General features: G+C 33.4%; 1 protein-coding gene and 1 pseudogene across 3 annotated transcripts in view; one reads left to right on the forward strand and one right to left on the reverse strand.

Moving 5' to 3' along the window:
• LRRTM4 (leucine rich repeat transmembrane neuronal 4) overlaps window positions 1–21,780 on the reverse strand; it is a 767,357-nt gene that overhangs the window by 126,665 nt on the left and 618,912 nt on the right. The gene's annotated exons all lie outside the window — the stretch shown is intronic.
• Window positions 19,099–21,780, forward strand: part of LOC105738918 — an 85,432-nt pseudogene continuing 82,750 nt past the window's right edge. The window contains exon 1 of the transcript XR_001114766.2: window positions 19,099–19,173. The product of XR_001114766.2 is annotated as a 60S ribosomal protein L6 pseudogene (transcript). The remainder of the gene's footprint in view (window positions 19,174–21,780) is intronic.

Genomic DNA, 21,780 nt, shown 5'->3' on the forward strand with positions numbered 1-21,780 from the left:
AAACAAAAAAATCTTTAGTTAAATATAATAAGAGGAGAGGTTCTCAAGGAAATGTAGCTGACCAACTCAATCACTCGCTCCTCCTAAAAAGAATTACCTGTTGTTATTGCTGGTCTGAAATAATATAGGAAATTTCAAAGCAAATAAAGGACTAGGCAACATCCTTAAAAGCATATTGGAAGGAAAAAATTAAGTATTTTAGCAATTGGATGTTGGAATTGAGAAAATTGTCACAGAACTACCCCTGGATAAGATCCAGTTAGAATATTGGAAAAGTAAGACAAATGTGTAATAACATAGAAAAAGGAAAAATACTTGATAAAATAGTTTAAAATTTTTACAAAAAAAATCCAAATAGTAATGAAAATTTAGCATGATAAAAGTAACATTTCAAATCACTGGGGAAAATACAGACTTTTTACCTAAAAGGTGTTAGACGATCAGACATTCATGTGGAAAAACATGAAATTGGATTCATACCTCACATTAGAATAAACTCTAAATGAAAAAGATATCTAAACATAACAAACAAATCCATATAAGTACTAGAAGAAAACATAGATGAATTGATTTATAAATGATAATAGATGAAGCCTTTCTAATTACAACTCAAGTCAGATGCAAAAAAGATAAAAGGTTCATTAATTTGACAAAACATTTCAACCACAAAAAATGGCAAAAGTCAAAATACAATCGAGAAGAAAAAATTGCTGTATATGTCACAGATGAAAAAATAATTTATCTAATACATAACAAGCTAAAATATGAGATTAGCAAATTAAAAATAAAGAAATTACAGAAGAGCCTGTATCTGGTATACTGTGTAGAAAATGAGTAATTTTAATATTGTTGTTATATTACAAAAACTGAATTTAAAATACAAAAAATAAAATAAATTTTAGTCCAGTCTTAGTTATTTTATGAAGAATTAGATGAAGAATTCATATACTTATTATATGAAGAATTCATTCATCTCTCAAAATAGAAATGGTTTAAAACTTTCCTAGGACAGTTAAATTACAACTCACCTGTCTCGTTGGTCAATTTCCAATAGTAAGAAGCTGCATCCATTAGAAAATATTTTACAAGATATTTGGCTATTTGGTTATTTGAAAGAGAACTTATATATGTTTAAACTCTCATAATACTGGTAATAATATGAACAACATAAATAATTACTATTATTTTAGAAATATGTACCCTGCACCGTTTTATATGCTTTCCATGTATTTATTGCTTCTGGAACAGATTTTGGGAAGAACTAATAGGCCCATAAGGCATAGTTTCTCCTAATTTATGCTTTCTGAAAACTTATTTAAGTGTAAATTGCAATTTTTTTTTTGGCAAACCCGAAGACAGTTATATGTATCAGGAATTCCCAAAACATGATCCAAGGAGCCATAGAATGAATGTTAACAGATTTAATTTTCAGGAAAATAATAATCAGTGGGGGAAAGAGAGATTCAAAATAAAATGCACTTAGGAAAATTTGGGCGATTAATGTGTATTTTAAATTCAGAAAGTCACTGCAATTTTAATATTCATCATGACACTCCAAAAGGGAAATGAAGTATGTATCATTTCCCAAACACATTTATTCCCTGAGCCACTTTTCAAGGACTAGTGCTCCTCAAAAATTTATTTGGGAAATATTGACTTAGATGAAAATGTGGTAGGAAACATTGAAACAGCACTCCATCTAATGTTTTGGGGATTTTTAAGTCTTTCCTATTAATGGAGTCAAAATCCCAAAGTGTGAAAAGATGGAAATCACAATTTGAGGAGTATTACTTAATTTGAACCTCAGAGAAACAAGCATAATCATTGTCAGCAGAAAACAAGCAAAAAAAAAAAATCAATATTCAAAAGTTAAAGGAAACCTGACCATGTAATTTGAATTCATAAATCAACCATCAAATGATATTAAAGAAGTAAAATTATTCTCTTATTTCATCACAAAACATCCATTAGTTACATTTTGTATTAAAGGAAAAAGATGCTCACACTTGATCTTTAAAAGAAATTTAGTATGTGTTGCTCACAAGACATATAAGGAATTATAATTTTCAAAAGTTATATCCAAATAAAAATGGTAACTTTCCAAGAAAGAGGTGTTTTGTAAAAAGCCATTATTAATTTTAGTAGAAGTGGACACATTTCTAATCACCTAATAATCTCTGATAACTTCTGATAACATTGATTTTAAAAGTTAAAAATAACTAAATAAATAATAAATAATAACTAACAACCAAATGGCTCTAAATAGAGATTATTTCTGGTACAGATAATTCTAGCTAAAATACAGATAGTTCTAGCTAAAAGGTTTTTTCTACTTGTGGTTTCTAAATAATTGTGTAAGTCTAAATTGAGTCCTCTCCTACAGTTAAGACATGCGTCCTCCAAGAATCTAATGAAAACACTTGGGAACTTCCTTAAAGAGAACTCATCCTAAGAAGACGAGAATATTGCCTGGCAAGCTTGACCCAATAATAAAATCTCAAGGTCAGAGGTAGAACAGATTTCAGCTTTCTCATTGCATCCTGCCCTTATTATATTTTACAAAAATCAGAGACTCATCTATGTGTCCCAAGGATAAAAAAAGCTCTAAATCAGATCTGAAAAACAAAAAATTCTATACATTTTTGGATGCATTTTATTTGTAACATGTCTCATATGTTTAACATTAGGAGAAAGTCACTTTTCATAGCATACAGGTTCTTCCTCACAAATATAAGCAGATATATCACATGAGGATAAGTCTGACAGAGTTAAGGCAACAGTCGATAACATTCCCAATTAAAGTCAAATGTGCATATTATACTGAAAAATATCAGTTAATTAATTGTATGTAGTCATGATGTTTACCACTATACGATGTTAAAAATATACAGAGTACCATTGGAAGGAATTCACAGAAAGAAATACTTTGGTATTCAAAATTTTTATTCTCTAAAATTAAATCTCTTTTAAAATGCAGTAGGTTCCCTCAGAAAGCAGTTGACAGTCCATTACTTAAGGCATTCGTGCACATGCTAGAAAACCTTATGATACTTATGCGCTCATGAGAATTCAAGAGCTAACACATAATTTGACAGCATAGCATAGTAGGTCCCCTTGGACCAGAGATGCCAGCATGCTGTTTGCAAAAATACTGACTCATATAATCCACTATATGTAGCTAAAAAGTATTTTCTACTTATGGCTTCTAAATTGACCAGGTTTGAGGATATGTCTAAACTATTTCATAAATTTGTTTGTAATCACTTGAAACTTTCACACTGTTAGGTTGCTACAGTAGCCAAAAACAACAGGTCAGCTGATTATCCGTATGATTCGTTTAATCACATGGCAATACTCTGAAAAGTCATGTTAATGTTTCTATTTTTAGGATGGGCAAAGGCTCTGAATTATATCTGGTGATGGTATTATAAATGAAGCCACTATTAGAAATCTTTTGAGAGTAACTGGAGTGACTTTTTCTTTTGTGACCTGGCTATTCAACCCCGGAAAACTGACTTGATTGTAAATTTGCTCACCAAATATCTGTATTTGTATATTTATCACATACAATTTGTATATAAATATACAGTTTCAATAATTACAGTATATATATATATAATGCATCTGTTGCAATACATATATACACATGCACACATTGTTATTTACAATGTACAGTCACATACCTGCACATAGCTATACTAGATACAACTCATTAATAATTTATGCATTATATTATATTATATCTTAACAATAAAGTATAATATAGCAGCTTTCACTTTCTTAGAAAATTTATTTACTAAATATTAGAAATTATATTGTATTTTAAAATGAAACAAAGGAAAATACTTCAGCAAACATTTCAATGGTTTAAAATTTAAAAGACAATCTTGGTAGAATAATCCCAAGTAGGTATTCTTCTTAAAAAATTTTGACACTTCATTTGCATTTCTATTTGTAACTTATCTAGTATTTATAGCATCCTGTGTTAATTTCTAATTCTATTATACAAAACTTCTGGAAGACGATTTGCCATGAATAAAAGTGCTTCATATTCAAATAAGCTTCATAAATAGATTACCTCTAAGTTCTTTACTAGTGAGTGTACTCTCCAGTTGCTGTACCCTTTATCCATGAGAACGAAAATGTAGTAATAATAAAAATGATGCCTCATCCATATCTGTGTAGCCTGTAAAATTTGTAAATCAAGCTCACAAATGTTGTCAGAACAAAGGTAGGCTTATGTGACACATCAAGCTAAAATCACTCATCCTCTACGCCTATAGGCATAGAACTGCAAATACAGCCTTAGAATTGCTCATCTCTCCCAGTTGTGGCTTCTCGCAAAAGGAAATAGCCAGACTGCTAGAGATTTAAATATTACTCTACTTTTACCTTGAACTCTAGATCTGTCCATTTGCTACCCATAAATCCAGCAAACTCTTCAGGTTGCGCAACTAAGACAGGAATCTGTGCCTTCATCATGCCACCGGAATGGAATGTGATGAGCCACAGTGATAAACATACTGTGAAAAATACACTGGTGGTGATGATCCCAATTCTGTTTTTTACAAAAAATTAAGAAAATGGCTAACTTCCATGCAGTCTGTGGAGGGTGGTAACACAACCCCGATTACTTGACGACTGAATTAATCTTCTTCTTTTCTTTTTCTCTTTTCAATAACATATGGGCTTCCACTCAGCTGTGGAAGATGGTGGAACCTCACTGGGATCACATCTGTCAGGTTTACAGGGTGAATAAAAGCACTCAGCAGGTTTGTGTGCTACTGTGTGTATGAACACAGGGCAAATTTGTGCCAAGTAAAGTCTATGTCCTTGGAAAAACACTTTGGTTTTATACCATAGATATTAAAGATCATTATTTACTACATAGATGAACCCTACAAAATATTCCTTATGGGAAAATTTCATAAAATTAATGTAAGTATTTAAAGTGTCTTACACTGGTTAGAGTTTTTCTCCATCTCCTGCACACACACACAGACACAGAGTCACACAATCTAGTCTCTTGGTTATGTTTCCCACATATTGTGTCCAAATGATCACTTCAAAAATAATTTAGATAATAAACACTCAAACTGTGCAATCAGGGCCAAAAAGTAAAATAAGGTGAAAAAGTGCTTCAGCTTGAGTACAAAAATGACAGTTTTCATCAGATATAGACATATTTTAATTTCTACTTGACCTTGATCCAGAGTACTGCAAATTTTGTCCTATTCTATGAAAAAAAATCATCAAGCTTAAACAATACATGTGGCTTATGTCAGAAGCAACTTTTCATGATATTGCAAAGATTCCAAAAATTAAATATGCTAGAATTGACAAAAGTTTATATGGTTCAAAGTTACAGGCTACTTGTCAATTGTTTAGAGAGTTTTTTCAGAAGAAATTACTTTATTTAAAATTGTGGTCTTTTTACATTTTCACTTAGTTAATGAAAGTGTTATCTAATTAAATATTTAAGAGTCAGTCTTATTTTTAAATCTTTTTGTTTCAAATAAGCAAGAGTTTATTGGACACATTCTGATTGCGAGTGAGGTCTTCATGCGATGTATATGATGTTTCCTTGTACCAGGAACACATTGTTTAGCAATACTAGATACATCTAAAAGATAGAGTTAAATAATCATGTAACACAACTTCTATCAAACTAATCAAAATTATGCAAGAAATGTGAGTTATGAATGTTTGAAACAGGGAAATTAGAAGAAATCTGGAATCTCTACCTTGAATTGTTCTAAATTTGGGAATGAGAATATTCCGATGAGGAAGCCCAACATACTTTGTAAGATGGACACTCATAGCTTATTTAAATTTCAGAAAGGAGATGATTGTTTAGACAATTCTGCTGTCACTGCTCCAATGAGTTTGAAAGCAGTACACATACTCTGAGAACTTGTGATGACAAGGCAAGCTTTCTGCTGAATTTTGCTTGTTTACCCCGTGCAGAGTAGGCAGTGTCAATAACTCAATCACCTTCCATGCTGCATTTAGAGAAAACTTAGCTCTCTGGAAATTAAACTCTTGAGTAGATAGAGGAAAAAAATATGGTCATATACACCTGTGACATCTCAAATTTTGTCTTCATGTCTAAAATAAAATTAAGAGCTTGTGTGTAAGGGATAGCTATTTTTATCACCAACTCTATTGGGCATAAATAAAACAAAAATGAATCAACTTCAATTTTCTAATTTTCTCATGCATAGTTTACGTATGGTATGCGCTATAAAGTGTATAATGTTATGACAAAAGTGCCTATTATTAATCTCTGGTAAACAGGCGTAATATTAGATGTCATGAATGAAAAGAGAAAAGGAGTAAGAAGGAGTCTCAAATCCTTAGGTCTTTGTTAAAGGTAGCCATTATAGCTGTTGTCATACCTATATCAATTTGTAATTCCAATTAATACAACTGAAAGGTAATACACTTAAGCAAATACTATTTTTTAATCACTGGCTGGGCTATGACGTTCCAAATGCAATTTCCTTCAGTGACCAGAACTTGGAGGCAGGTTAATTCCCATTCCACAGAGTTAGGATTGTTACTGGCTCTGTAGTCTCCTTTCCTTGATAGCCATCTCCATTCCTGCCTGGCCAATTAATAACAGCAGTACCACTCATTCCATAGAGGGCAGAAGCATAAGACATTTTCCATACTGGTAGAATTAAGCCATCAAAGGGAAGACAATCTAAATAGGAAAGGCTTTACATGAAAAATAATTTAATCTTTTTATTTTTCCAAATGTAAACTGCAGTCCCTAACAGAATGGCCCAGATTTGCTCCTTTGTTCAGTTTCCTATTAGAGTTTCTCTTTAGAATTGAAGAGGCTGAGAGCACAAGTGAATGGTAAACCATCTACTGAGTTATACACATCTTGTTATATCCTTGTTTTTTTCTGCTTTTAAACTCTGTATAAAAATAAAATACATGTTCATTATCTAGAGACTATGTATTTACTTTTAAATTCATGAGAATGCTTTGACAAATTACTTCTTTTCTCTTAATATCTTAACAGCAAATTTAAATGGCATTTTGCTATCCAATTTATCTTATCGAATTCTTGGAAATCAGCAGATTACATAGCTTATTTTAAAGGTAAAAAACAGCCACTGAAATAATTTCTTTTGCATGCTTCAATAAAAATTTCACACCTGTAGAAAAGAGTAATCTCAAAACATTCATAAAAGTTAGTATAGTCAGAAGGCTGAGGCAGGAGAATCGCTTGAACCCAGGAGGTGCAGGATGTAGTGAGCAGAGATTGCACCATTGCACTCCAGCCAGGGCAACAAGAGCAAAACTCCATCTCAAAAAAAAAAGAGTACAGTAAAGGGTGGTAATGCAAAATAATTAATGTCCTCTATTCAAATATGCATTAATGTTTTTATTTTTCACAGCTACATAGAGTTTCCTGAGCATCTGGACCTATTAAATTTTATGGAAAATATTTACTGTATCTAAAAAGCTCTAGGATGTGTTAGAAAAAGTATAGAAGATATATAAAATATAGTCAGTATATATTATATATAATATATATTTTGTATTTTATATATAATATATATTTTGTATTTTATATATACTGACTGTATAAAATATAAAACTATATATATAGTTGTACTCTTAATGTTTACATACATTGCAGACCATTTGTTAATTTCTGCTTTCTTTAGCAGTTCATGTATTTTGAAAGGTTAATTTTCCCAGAAACAGAACCTAGTTTATACAAGAATGTTCTCTTTGATTAATTTGCATTCACAAATCAGTAGGGACAGGAAGGTTTATGAGCAAAGCGTGTTGTAAAATTGGTAAACTACACAGTTGAAGAAATATGAGACTCTTATGTAACTCCTTACATCAAAATGAATAATTGATTAAAAGATCAAACTAAAAATTGAGATGAAATATATATGAGTATGTATATACCTCAAGATAAGAAAAAACTTTAACAATTTATTCAACAGATATATATAGAGAGAGATGCTGGGACACAGAAGTGAACAAAACTGCACAAACACCAGCCCTCATGAAGCTTAAATTCTATTGGAGGGAGAGAAAGACTAATAAACCACATATTATACATATATATTATACATATACCATATTTCACATATAGTATATATATTATAAATATACTATATTTCACATATAGTATATGTATTATACATATACTATATTTCACATATACTATACATGTTATACATATACTATATTTTACATATAGTATATATTATACATATACTATATTTCACATATAGTATATATTATACATATACTATATTTCACATATAGTATATATAATATATACTATATTTCACATACAGTATATATATTATATATACTATATTTCATATACAGTATATATATTATATATACTATATTTCATATACAGTATATATATTATATATACTATATTTCACATATAGTATATATATATTTTATATTTAGTATATATATGTACTATATTTTATAATAGTACATAAATACTATTGAGAGGTAGGGCAAAAATTGTAGGAGGTGAATGATTTTAAGGTTGACTACCCATGTTAAGCTTTATGGAGAAGGTGATATTTGAACAAGGAATAGAAAGAGATGACAAATAAAACCTGTGGATGCCTGGGAGAAGACATTCTACATGAAGGCAATAGCTAATGCGAAGGACCTAACGTGAATTCATGTCTGACACGTGGAAGGAGTAAGGGAGTTAGTGTAGCTGAAAGGGAGGAAAGGAAGGGAAAAGTAATAGAAAAATTATTGAAACTATGGATGGAATTACTAGGAGTATTGATAGATTTTGTTACATATGCATTTACAACTTCTGAACATTAAATACAAAGATAAATTAAAAGGCAAAAACAGGTGAAATATTGGTAACAATTATAACAAAAAGTAATTCACTAGATAGTTAGATCCATGAGAGCTAGAACAAGTTCTTTGTTCATTATGGAATCCCCAAAGCATACAACATTGCCTTTTGCATGACATCAATACTTATATCAATCTTGAATATTGTTTAATAACTTAATATATGCTAGTAGACACCAGGTGCGGTAGCTCACACTTGTAATCTCAGCACTTTGGGAGGCCAAAGCGGGTGGATCACTTAAGGATAGGAGTTTGAGACCAGCCTGACCAATATGGTGAAACCCAGTCTCTACTAAAAATACAAAAATTAGTCAGGCATGATGAATGGCTCATGCCTCTAGTCCCAGCTGCTTGAGAGGCTGAGGTGGGAGGTTGGCTTGAATCTGGGAAGCACAGATTGCAGTGAGCCAAGATCACACCACTGCACTCCAGCCTAGGTGACAGAGCAAGACTCTGTCTCAAAAAATAATCGAAAAACAAAAAAACATGGTGTATATGTGCCACATTTTCTTAATCTAGTCTATCGTTGTTGGACATTTGGGTTGGTTCCAAGTCTTTGCTATTGTGAATAGTGCCGCAATAAACATACGTGTGCATGTGTCTTTATAGCAGCATGATTTATAGTCCTTTGGGTATATACCCAGTAATGGGATGGCTGGGTCAAATATGTGGCACATATACACCATGGAATACTATGCAGCCATAAAAAATGATGAGTTTATGTCCTTTGTAGGGACATAGATGAAGCTGGAAACCATCATTCTCAGCAAACTATCACAAGGACAAAAAAACCAAACACCGCATGTTCTCACTCATAGGTGGGAATTGAACAATGAGAACATATGGACACAGGAAGGGGAACATCACACTCCAGGGACTGTTTTGGGGTGGGGGGAGGGGGGAGGGACAGCATTAGGAGATATACCTAATGCTAAATGACGAGTTAATGGGTGCAGCACACCCACATGGCACATGGATACGTATGTAACAAACCTGCACATTGTGCACATGTACCCTAAAACTTAAAGTATAATAATAATAAAAAAAAGAAAAAAAAAAAACAAAAAAACAAAAACAAACAAACAAAAATATGCTAGTAGAAGTATAGAGTGTGGGATATATACTCTATATATACTCTATGATATATATAGTTTTTTGTAGATAAAAAATGAATTTCTTTAAATAGTTTGCAATACGTATCAAAGGTTTCAAAACTTCCTGTTATTTCGTTCTTACCTCTATTACTTTATCTTGTTTATTTTCAAAGCAATAGTCATTGCTCACATTAAATTATATATTTATTTTCTTAGAATATATCTAATAGGGCAATGGGTTTGTTTTGGTCTTTCTTGTGTGCCAAAGCATAAAATAGTTCCTCGTATATTACGGCTTTCTATAAAGATTTCTTAATTAAATAAATGAATAATTGCCCTCTACCAAATAATTCAATTGAAATATGAAATGCAGTTAAAGATTTATGTAAAAGTATGCCCATTTAAACATCACTTAAAGTAACTGAAAAAAATGGGACACTTTACTTTCATAAAAATCGAGATAATAGTTTAAAAAGGTGGCGTATCTATTTAATGGAATATCACTGTAATTAATCTTCGCAAAGAACATTTAATATTATGGGAAAATGTTCACAATATGCTAAGTAAAAACAGTGCAATTCTGAGTCCTCTGACATTTAATTAACACTCGTTGAATCGAATAATGTTGATTAGAAGTACCAAAATTTAGAATTTTGAAAGACCTAAAAATACATCAGTGCATGCATTTTCTAACATTTCTTTCTCTTTTTTTTTGAGTAAGTAAATTCTCCTATTCAAGGACATTTTAAGCAGAAGCTCAGTGAGAAAAATCGTTTTTTTAATTTTTATTTTTATTTAAAGTTCCAGAGTACACGTGCAAGATGCGCGGGTTTGTTACATTGGTAAACATATGCCATAGTGGTTTGCTGCGCCTATCAACCCATCACCTAGGTACTAAGCCCGGCATGCATTAGGTATGTTTGCTAATGCTCTCCCTCCCCCATCCCAAACCCCTACAGGCCCCAGTGTGTGTTGTTCCCCTTCCTGTGTCCATGTGATCTCATTGTTCAGCTCCAACTTATAAGTGAGAACATGCAGTGCTTGGTTTTCTGTTCCTGCTTTAGTTTGCTTAGGATGATGGATTCCAGTTCCATCCATGTCCCTGCAAAGGACATTATCTCATTTCTTACTATGTCTGCATAGTATTTCAAGGCCTATATGTACCACATTTTCTTTATCTAGTCTATCATTTAAAATGGAGCCATTGTGACTTAGACAGAAAAAAGGGAGAGCAGTGTTAAGTCCAGTTTCTTCATTCCTGCCCATTTTGCTGATCATGGAAGGCTCAGAGAAAACCTCTTAATACTTTTAAGGTATCTCTAAGCACTGTAAAAAATGTTTTTAAAGACTTTTCTGTTTAATTGAGATCTAGAAAAAGATATCAAAGCCCAGAATGACAGGTCACTGTCTGTAGATACGTATCTGAGACCAGAAAACAACTCCTTTGATCCTGTTTGAGTACTCTTTTACCATCTCTTCTCCTTGTTGAGTGGGTGTTCCCAGGTCACCAAAATTCACTCATTGTTACATGCACACTGGATCTGGCAGTAACTTAGCTGATAGAAATGGGCACCATTTACATAGAATAAGTAGGTATGCCGTGTGCATTTGAAGAGTATCGTTTTAACTTCTGATGATTAGCAACCTAAATTCCATATATAATGTTAATTCCTTTGCTCTGTGGCCTAAGTGTTCACAGGTTCCAGAAATTAACATATGCGCCTCTTTAGGGTATCATTATCCTTCCTATGAAAAAGAACAAGAAAGTTTTCTCAGAATGCAAGAGATGTTTAGATTTCTAACTTCCTCTGGCTAAGGAATAGAGAAAAGCTGAACAGGTCAGAAGTCATTTGTGTTTTTCCCTTTTTTATCAATCTTTTTTTAAAAGTAAATAACTATGATTTAAAAAAAATAATTAGCCAGCCCCTATCCAGTTATACTTGAAACATTATAACATACTTTCAGCAATTACCTTCATTTATACTTTAGCAAAATTTTGTGTGTCAGGCCACCTTACAATGACCAGAGATTCCTGAAGAAAAGAACGTGAGCCATGTGGATTTTGATGACCTTGATGATGGATCGGAATCTGGAAAGATAGAAATTTGAGGGTAGAACTAGAAGATGGTAGCCAGAAATGGGAGCCTTATAAGACCAGAGGCTGTAATGGGGGGGACCCTAAAGACAACATAAAGAGACTGTTCCTGGATGAGGCACTGTGTCCATTAGTAAATTTTGCCTATTTTAAATTTTACCTGGACTTGCTCTGTAAGTTCTGCGATGCATCACCATTTTATTTTTCACTGAGCACTTGTCTAGAATCAAACTGCCCTAGTTTTAAAATATTCTATTGAGTTGTACATTAGATAGCCCCAAATTGATAGATTTCCCCGGTGCATTTGACTGAAGTTTTTGAAAATGTTATCATGTTCATTTGAGTTCTTAACATTTCTTGCTGTGTCTTAATTAGCTCTATTTCCAGGGACTCTGAGTAACTTTTTATATAATAAACTAATAAATTGGGTGGGTCAAGGTTAATGTAATTTTAAACTGTCAATCAAATTCCACAATTTCTCAATTCATTAATATATGTTGAACTGTTCACTTATCTTTCAACCAGATTTCATTAAAACTACAAAAACTGGCTGGGCGCGGTGGCTTGCGCCTGTAATCCCAGCACTTTGGGAGGTCAAGGTGGGTGGATCAAGAGGTCAGGAGATCAAGATCATCCTGGCTAACATGGTGAAACCCCATCTCTACTGAAAAAAAAAAAAAAAAAAAAAAAACATTAGCCCGGTGTGGTGGCAGACGCCTGTAATCCCAGCACTTTGGGAGGCTGAGGCGGGTGGATCACGAGGTCAGGAGATCAAGACCAGCCTGGCCAATATGGTGAAACCCCGTCTCTACTAAAAATACAAAAATTTAGCTGGGTGTGGTGGCGGGCGCCTGTAGTCCCAGCTATTCGGGAGGCTGAGGCAGGAGACAGGCGTGAACTTGGGAGGCTGAGTGTGCAGTGATCCAAGATCATACCACTGCACTCCAGCCTGGGCCACAGAGCAAGACTCTGTCTCAAAACAAAACAAAACAACAACAACAACAAAAACAAAAAAAAAACCTACAAAAGCATATTTTATCTAAGCTTGATAGTGTTTGTTGGTGACATTATTATCTAGAGAAATTAGGACTTTGAGCAGTAGTCAATGAGATGATATTCTTGTAACTGGGATAAATCAAAAGGAGAAACATCTATAAAGCACTTTTATTACAAATAAATCATGGAAATGGCACCTTTTTCTGGATTACAAATAATATTGATAGATCCAGTTGCTAATAAGCTGATCATAGAAAGGTTGCATCCAGAAAAGATGGTATGCTTCTTTTCTCAATTATGTATATTTTTTACTATGATGGAAACCCTTGATGGATAGATTATTCACTAACAACTTTAGTGTTTTAGAAATTAAAGAAAACACTTCAAATGAATAAGCATCAAGATAGTGACTATTCTTCAACGATAGGAATCCAATTTAGTGAAAATGTTGAAAGCCCAGTGCTTTACATTCAAAGTCGTTTAATATTTGCAGCAACACTGCTGATAGCTCTGATTCCCACCTACTTAGAACAACTGAAATGGAGGAGAGAAGTTACTTCTCAAGGTTCATGAAGCATAGTATAATTGAGACTCAGACACAACTCTTTAAATTCAGTGCTTCTTCTGCTCTATTACAATTGTCCTGGAACAAAGTAGCATGTGACAACCTCATAGGATGTCTCTTGTATGAGAAGAATAACAGTTGATTCTTTGAGTAACCACGTTTTTTAAAGAGTATAAAAAGAACAACCTTTACTGACCACACCAGATTTGATTCAGAGATTGTTATTCGAGGAAGAAACAATCACAGATAGAGTGGACAGGAAATCCTTCCGACTTGCTGGGGCTTACGCATGTCCTATATACTGACTTTATGCTTTACAATTCCATGTATTATTATAGGAATATCTTTGTAATGAAAACATTTTGTGCCCCTTCTTAGAGAGCTTGAGAAATGTGACTGACTGAAACATTATATATCTCTGTCAGTGTTAATCTGAATCTTAGTGGGAGTATAGAAGATCTTTAGAACTCTAAAAGAAGCCATTTTTATATAACTGAGCAGTGAGGAATCTGCATCAATGTTTTAGAAGGGTGTTGGCACATTGGAAAGAACGTTGGCTTTGAAGTCAGCAAACTCACACTCAAACTCCATACACCACTGTCAAGTTTTGTATGCCAGGGAAACATCAAATGTAACATATGTAAAAAATGAAAGGGGAGGTATAATATATAAGAATACCTACTACCATGAGGTATTATGGTGAAAATAACATGAGCTAGTCACTTGTCAAAAGTGCTTTGAAAAGGCATCATTCTTATAGCACCATTATTATGAACAAATATTTGTTTCTCATTATGTCAGGGATTGATGGAATCTTTCCCATAAAGAATGTATGTATCCAAAAATAGAGCTAGTATTAAATTTATTTACCACCATAAATAATAACTTTGTGACTTTGAAGAGTTATTGCAATAAAATAGTCACAAAGATGCTAGATGGTCACTCATTCAGAAACACTCTGTTATGTAAAAACAACCATGGTGTGAAATGTTAATTGATCTCATATCACTTTCTCTTCCAGTTTATCTTATTTTTCTTTCAACATAGGAATATATCTTGATTATGTCATTAGAGCCTATCTGTCTTTTCTGACCATTCTTGTGCATTCTGAGTCTGTACTAAATAGCAGTAGAAAAGATGCTGATGTGCTTAATGGTACTGAGAAATACATTCATTTACATAAAATGTCTTTACTGAGAAGATGTGGATTGCTGAACACTAATGCAGTGAAACCATCTAAAGTGGCCAACTTTGCTGAATACAAGGAATTCCATTTTGATTCATAATATTTACACATTTTACTTAGGTAATAATATGAAACAGAAATATCTTTAAAACATGTTTTTTGGTTTAACAATTAATCATTTAAAAATAACTGCTTTTCTTGAAAGCATGGAATAAGGGTCAGGCAGGTACTGAGTTTGAAAAGGAAACCTTCGATAAGAATTATTACAGATAGATGTGCTGTGAAGCCAGTAGAGTAAAAAGATGCTAACCTCATCACATCATTTGTTAACGCAATCATTGTTATTAGGACTTTCACAATTATTTGTTTAAGTTCACTAAAGATTTCTTAAAAATAAAAGTGAAAATGTTTCCTGGACAGCCAAGAACAGTTACTGTGACAGAACCTAATGCGTCCCCAAAATAATTACATCAATCTGGTATAAATCTCTTTGTTTTTGTATTCCTATCAAGAATTTCATAAATTTTAAATCCAGTATATCAGAATTACGGCTTTTCCTGTAAGGGTCAAGATAATGGCAGTGGGATGTGAATTACTGTGTCCTTGAATGGATCATTGTGGGACTCTGATATGTTCATTCTAAGAGGAGAAATCAAATATGGCAGAGAGAGAGAAAAGAAAGAGCCAGAGAGAGAAGAGGTAATGAGACAGAAAGAAAGAGAGGGAAGGATGGAGAGGAAGAGAAAGGGAGAGATAGGTAGAAATGTCAGGAGAAATGGAATAGGCCAATCACTTTTTTCTGATGACATGTAATATACACACTCAAGGAAGAGCAGAAAGAACAACGAAAACATAGTGATTTGTGTGTGTGCCTGTGTGTGTGTATATTTGTGTGTGTGTGTGTGTATGTGTGTAGCTTGAAATTCTCCACAACCCTGCTACCATGAACTAGAAAGAGTGAGTTGTGGTATGTGCCTTTTTTTGGGGGGACAGAGTCTCGCTCTGTCTCCCAGGTGGGAGTGCAGTGGCCGATCTCAGCTTACTGCAAGCTCAGCCTTCTGGGTTAACACCATTCTCCTGCCTCAGCCTCCCCGAGCAGCTGGAACTACAGTTGCCCACCACCACGCCGGCTAATTTTTGTATTTGTAGTAGAGACAAGGTTTCACCATGTTAGCCAGGATGGTCTCAATCTCCTGACCTTGTGATCCTCCCGCCTTGGCCTCCCAAAGTGCTAGGATTACAGGCATGAGCCACTGCACCCGGCCGGTATGTGCTTTTTAAATTAGATGTATGAATATAATAAAATAACATATTATATACAAATTTTATAACCTGTTTTCTTTACCAAGACTCATTTCATGTTAATAAATGTACTCCTGTAAAAATGATATAATATTCCATTTTAGGGTATGTCTCACTTCAGTACTATTTTCAGTTAGATTTCTTACAAATATTTAGCTGTTAGAAATAGTGCTTGGATAAGTCTCGTCATAAAATTTGATCCACTTTAATTACTTTCTTAGAATAAATTCTTAGAAGCAAAGTCACAAACAATTGGTAATGTCGAATTCCAAGATTATGACAATTAGAGACAATGTTATTTACAAAGCTCATGTTAATTTATATGCAACCAAAAACATTGATGTCGTAGGGCCTGATATGGTTTGGATCTGTGTCCTCACCCAAATGTCATGAAGAATTGTAATCCCCATTGTTGGAGGTGGGGACTGGTGGGAGGTTATTGGATCATGAGGGTGGTTTCCTATGGTTTAACACCATCTCCCCTTAGTGCTGTCCTCAGGATAGTGAGTTATTGTGAGATCTGGTGATTTAAAAGTGTGTGGCACCTCCCCCACTCTCATCCTCCTGCCCTGGCCATGTGAGGTGCCTAGCTTACTCTTTGCCTCCCACCATGTTTGGAAGCTTCCTGAGGTCTCTTTAGAAGCGGAAGCCACTATTCTTCCTGTACAGCCTGCAGAACTATGAGCCAATTAACTGCTTTCATTCATAAATTACCCAGTCCCAAGGATTTCTTTATAGCAGAGTGAGAATGGACTGACATAGGGGCCCATTTTCCTACCTTAGACAACACTAGTTATCATTGTATGATTTAATCTTTGAAAATTAAAAATCTTATAATTCACTTTGTTAACATTATTGCTATTCATATTGAATATATCTTTACATGTATGTCTTTCCTGCTTTGCTTGTCCATAATCTTGACCCATTTGTTTGAAATATTGTTATATTTATTGATTTGTAAGAGATATAGATATTATATATTAGAAACATGAAAATTTAGCAATATATTTTTCCTATGTCTTGTATGTTTCATGTTAAGCTTATTACTGGGTATTTTTTTTCTAAAGTGAGTGATATATTTTTCTTATGATTGTGTTTCTCTGATTATTGCTGATATAGGATGATTGATACCTGTTCATCCATTTAATTAAATATATGACTGAGTCTTCTTGTTCATTGGAAATCTTTACATTGAAAATGTTTTTCTTCACGTGGATATTTTTAACATCCGCAAATAAGGATACACTTTGTCACCTGCTTCCAAATATTTAGAGATCCTATTTCAATTTTGTTTTTTTTTTTTTTTTTTTTTGAGACAGAGTCTTGCTCCATTGCCCAAGCTGCAGTGCAACTGCACGATCTTGGCTCACTGCAACCTCTGCCTGCAGGGATAAAGTGATTCTCGTACCTCAGTCCCCCGAGTAGCTGGGACTACGGCGCGCACCACCACACCAGCTAATTTTTGTATTTTCATTAGTGATAGGGTTTCGCCATGTTGGTCTGGCTGGTCTCAAATTCCTGGCCTCAAGTGATCCATCCATCTTGGCCTCCCAAAGTGCTGGGATTACCAGCGTGAACCACCATGCCCAGCTGCTATTTCAATTATTCTTTATATTTATTAGAAGTATTAGAAAATGTATAAAATAATCATAGTGATAGGAAACTTCCCTTTTTTAGAGCATATGCTAGACTTTTGCACTAAGTTTGAATATTGTTTAGAAACGCATATCTCTTTAATATTTAAAAAGTATAATGTACGATTAAAGGTATAAAATTTAAAAGTATAATGATATAAAATAATATTTTACACAGCAAAGTTTGAAAGTATTATTTATATAACTATCTTTTACTGGGATTAGTCTTAGAGAACTTTAAACTTTTAAATTGATCTTTGTAGTCTATTCATGTTTTCCGGCTTTTTGTTGTTCTTGTTAAATTTAACCGATATTCCCCTAAAGCTCCATCCATCATATCAATAACTTTATATTATTAATGAAGAACCATACATGAATAGTTAATTACTTTAATATATTTTATAACTATGGCTATGTCATTTTTAAATTTACTTCATTTGGAAGAGACTTGACTTATTTCTGTTTCTTTAAAATTCTACTTTTTTTCTGATTTGCATTGTCAATAAATTATATAAACTGCATTCCCTCCACTCTTTCTTTATATTTGGGGTTCATTTTCACTTCCTGATCTGGATTATATTTTTTTGTAAAGTGAAAAAGATGATTTGAATGAATGCATATTTTCTTTATGTAATAAAATAAAATTATATGTTTATTAAATCAGGATTATAAATATATTATTAAAGATATTGTCATATTGTGTCAACTTAAAAAGCTGAGCAGTGTGTTAGTAAAAGGTAGAGAATTGCATGTGTAAATGCATTTTTCCTCTTATCTGACTCAAAAAACTTCTATTTGTTTTTAAAATGATCTTAAATTGAATATTTAAATTGGTGTTTCCTTTTGTATAATTCTATTTCTCAAATTTATTTGACCTAAACTTTTGTTTGATCACAAGTCTTAGATTAATTTTCAGGTTTACCTAACTTTGTTTCTAACCATCATATTTACTTCTCTATTATAGTCTGGCTACAGTTAAATTATTAATAAAGAGCAAAGGCTATAGATCACAGAATAACTTGAGTTTACTAAGAGCAGAAAGAAAATGTCAGTTATCTTACGCATTTGAAATTAAAATTAAATGGTACTCTTTTTCTTTGTTGTTGAAATCCACTGAAGTACACAGAAAGCAATATGAACTGATGCAGGATCAGGAAGAATTTTCTGATGCCATTCAAACATCAGAAAATTTTAGAAATCTTTGAAAACGTTTAAAATAAGACAAAAAGGAAGAAACAATCAATAGGTTACTTGCTATATGCAAGAAAATATTTGCTTTGGGAATAAGAGTGAACCCTGGGAGCAAGCTGGATAAAATCCTCTTGATCAGAGTGAGAGTAGTGAGAAGGATGAACCGGTGGGCTAACGGGTTGGAGTCTGTGGGAGAGTATGTATCACAAAAATCATTCTGGAAAGTTCATCAGGTAAGTGAAAATAATATCAAAACGGGATTGAGTCCTACCAATCTCAACAGATGCATGCCTTGAGGGTCATTCTGGGTAAAGTTGTGGCAGTGTGGTGACACTGCCTCTGTCACATATGCAAGATTTACTTTTAGTAATAGGCAAAGATTGTTTTCTTCATCCATCTCAGGTTACAGTGACCTCATTTGCCACCAAAGCTAAGGTTTCTGACATATTACTAGAGTTAATGGTTACATTGAATGTTCTTGGTTCTACCCGATGTTTTTGGTTCTACCTTTGTCACTTAAGTAAATCTGAATGTTTTATTTTTTTATTATTCTTTTACCAAGACACAAAAGAGTCACCCAGTTACCTCATGTCATAGTTGATGGAAACTATCTTCACCATCTCAACTTTTCTAGGACATACTAGATAAGGAAAGTATTCTCTTTGAGAAAATAAGTAAAAAAATTAAAATATGAAAGAAATTTCAAATAAAGAAACATTTTGAGAATTTATGTTTAAATAGTTATAAGAAAGCGAAGAAAATTATAAAATACCTTTTTAATATCCTTATCAAGATTCCATAGCATTCTACTTCTATAAAAGTAGAACAATTATTAAATAATGAGTAATAAACTTTGTGAGGAAATATTTATTGGTGAACAAAAAGGTAATCTTTGCCTTTTAAAAGGCAATTTGTTAGTGAGCCATAGATTAGTTACTGGAAAAGCTCTATCAGCACATTTGAAGATAAACAGAGAAATTTTCTCAATAATCAGAGATTAAGAACAAAAATAGAAATGATGAGACAGAAGAACAAAAAATGACACATAGAACAGATGCAGGAGATAAAATATATATAGATTATAAATTCCAGAGGAAAGAAAAAAAATTAAGAGAGAGATTATAATACTTTAACCAAAGTAGTGGTAGAATAACATGAACACAAGTTTAAAAAATATGTATGGTCCAAAAGATTAGCCGGGCATGGTGGCAGGCGCCTATAATCCCAGCTACTCAGGAGGCTAAGGCAGAATGGCATGAACCCGGGAGGTGGAGCTTGCAGTGAGTCGAGATTGCACCACTGCACTCCAGCCTGGGCCACAGAGCGAGACCTCGTCTCAAAAAAAAAAAAAAAAAAAAAAAAAGTATGGTCAGGAAAAATTGTAAAACTACCAGCATCTGATCATGTCCATGCTTTTTAAGTTATATAATTTTTTAAAGTTGGAATCCCCAAAATACTTGAAAGTCACTGGTGTCAAGGGAAAATAAATCAAATAAGCAATTTGCAATTAAAAATATTCATTATTTCCTTTTTTTTTTTGTGACCCAAGTTAGAAAAGAAGAATGGAGGGAAAAAAATCACAAATTCAAGCCTCAAACAAACCAATGGAAGTTAGAAGTGACTGTGTCCTTACTAATTTCAAAGCCATGGTGTTTTGAGGTAAAAATATTGTGACCTAAAATTTTAGAGCCACAAAACTCAGATGTGCAAAAATATAATTATATTTTTAGAACTATCTTTAATATCTCACTTGGAACCCCAGCTTGCTTCTTAGCAGGCAAATTCATCTAGTTATTTCCAGCTAATTTAAGTCCAGCTAATTCCAGCTAAGATATTTATAAAACCATCACATTGCAAATAACAGCTTCATATTTGAGTTCTTTTTCTCTCTTCCTTAAGTTTAACTCTACAGTAAGAAATTTATAGCATCTGAGGATTTGTGTCCATATTATTTTCGGGGAGGATGTGCCATTTTGTAGGCGCTCTTTGTTAACATATCCTTTTTGGTGGTGACCAGGGGTTGGCTACCTTTTTCTGCAAAGGGCCAGGAAGTGTTTTAGACATTGTGAACTGTATAGTCTTTGTTGCAACAACCCAACTCTACCATTCTAGCATGAAAGTGGTCATAAATGATATGCAAATGAATAAACATGGCTACGTTGTTCTAAACATTGGTTTACAAAACCAGGAGGCAGATTTGACTGGGCTTGTGGGCTGTAGTTTCATGATCTGTGATACAGAAAGTTCACAGAACTCTCTCTAAAATCCTTTAATACTTTTTTAAATACTGGGTTTCTAGCACGGTCACTCTCAAAAACAGTCCCATGAGCTCACAAACAAAAGTACATGTATTGTGCATCTCCACTGGAGCAGTTAACTCCCTCTATTAAAATCTATGTTTCGCTCAGACTCACACCAAACTGTTGAAACTTCTTCCAGGCCATTTACCTATATAGAAAACTCAGGGAGGCGTTTGGGGTTTCTTATTGTGTGTATATCAACATTTGCTCATCCCTGCAAGGTCACCGAGTACTATAAATCAAGATGATAAAATTAAGCTCCAAATTCACTCTTCCCATACTACTGCACACATGAAGGAGCTAGGAAGCCCTAATTAAGATAATGGAAGTACAGTAAAAAGTAGAGGAAAAAGAAGAAATGAGAAGCAATATGTCCCACAAAGGACAGTCTTGCCCCTAACTCTTCTCCCCACTCTTTTGTCCCTGATACAAGTAGGACACTCTTGTCCCTTGTGGGACAGGGTAGAAGTTATACCTCACTTCTAATTTCTTGGTTTTCCTCTATTTTTTACTCTGTCTTCATTATGTTAACTAGTGTTT

The sequence above is a fragment of the Nomascus leucogenys genome, chromosome 14, assembly GCF_006542625.1.
Source record: "Nomascus leucogenys isolate Asia chromosome 14, Asia_NLE_v1, whole genome shotgun sequence".
NCBI classification, from domain to species: Eukaryota; Metazoa; Chordata; class Mammalia; order Primates; family Hylobatidae; genus Nomascus; species Nomascus leucogenys.